This window comes from Etheostoma spectabile, chromosome 4, assembly GCF_008692095.1.
Source record: "Etheostoma spectabile isolate EspeVRDwgs_2016 chromosome 4, UIUC_Espe_1.0, whole genome shotgun sequence".
Lineage (NCBI taxonomy): Eukaryota > Metazoa > Chordata > Actinopteri > Perciformes > Percidae > Etheostoma > Etheostoma spectabile.
In genome coordinates, this window is record NC_045736.1 from 7,686,190 (window position 1) to 7,686,983 (window position 794).

General features: G+C 35.4%; 1 protein-coding gene across 3 annotated transcripts in view; it reads right to left on the reverse strand.

Moving 5' to 3' along the window:
• Positions 1–794, reverse strand: part of kif5ab (kinesin family member 5A, b) — a 67,705-nt gene that overhangs the window by 65,529 nt on the left and 1,382 nt on the right. The gene's annotated exons all lie outside the window — the stretch shown is intronic.

Sequence of the window (794 nt, forward strand, 5' to 3'; positions counted from 1 at the left end):
TAAGTATTTTCAGGTGTGTGTCTACATCTTTTAAATAAACCAATGTGTGTTGTATTTTGAATAGATGTGTTTTCCTAATGGTACACTGAGATTTCATTTTTGAACTAAGTGTCTTATGTATGAAATAGTGTTTAGTGTCTAGGAGCAAGTGTGTTGCAGAAGGGAACATGTGTGCTACTAAATTGCAAATTGTTTAAGGTATGGTTACACTTTGTTTAAGGCATAGTAACAACAACTTCAAGTTATGTTACTTTGGTTTAAGCATGTGCCTATAGTGTTCAAGCAACGGACAAAAACTCCAATTGGGTAACATAATTTCACTTCATTTCAGCAAAAACTGTTTCCAACTCTCATCGTTTGCAGAATAAATTTGAATTATGCAATTATTTTGACGAACACACTACAGCCTGAATGTAACAGATGAACTGACATCAAATAAACCATTTAAAGACAGCGATTCAAGATACTGAGATGGTTTGAATAACCCTATAATCTACAAGAAAGGAAAAGTGAATTCATGTTTAATTCTTCTGCTGCCTTCAAACACACCCTGAATACATTTAAATACTGTTACCAAGATTGATGAAGGAATGAGTAATTTCAAGCTGTTATTATGACAACCTGCCATTCCCAAATAGCTTTGGAATAATGTGATAATGAGCATTCAGTTTGCTTGAGGAAGTCATCCTGCTGCTCCAACAACCAACATGACAGTGTTGCAGGGATATCCACCTTAACAATGCTTTCTTGCATTACAATGTGTGTGTGCGTGTGTGTGTGTGTGTGTGTGTGTG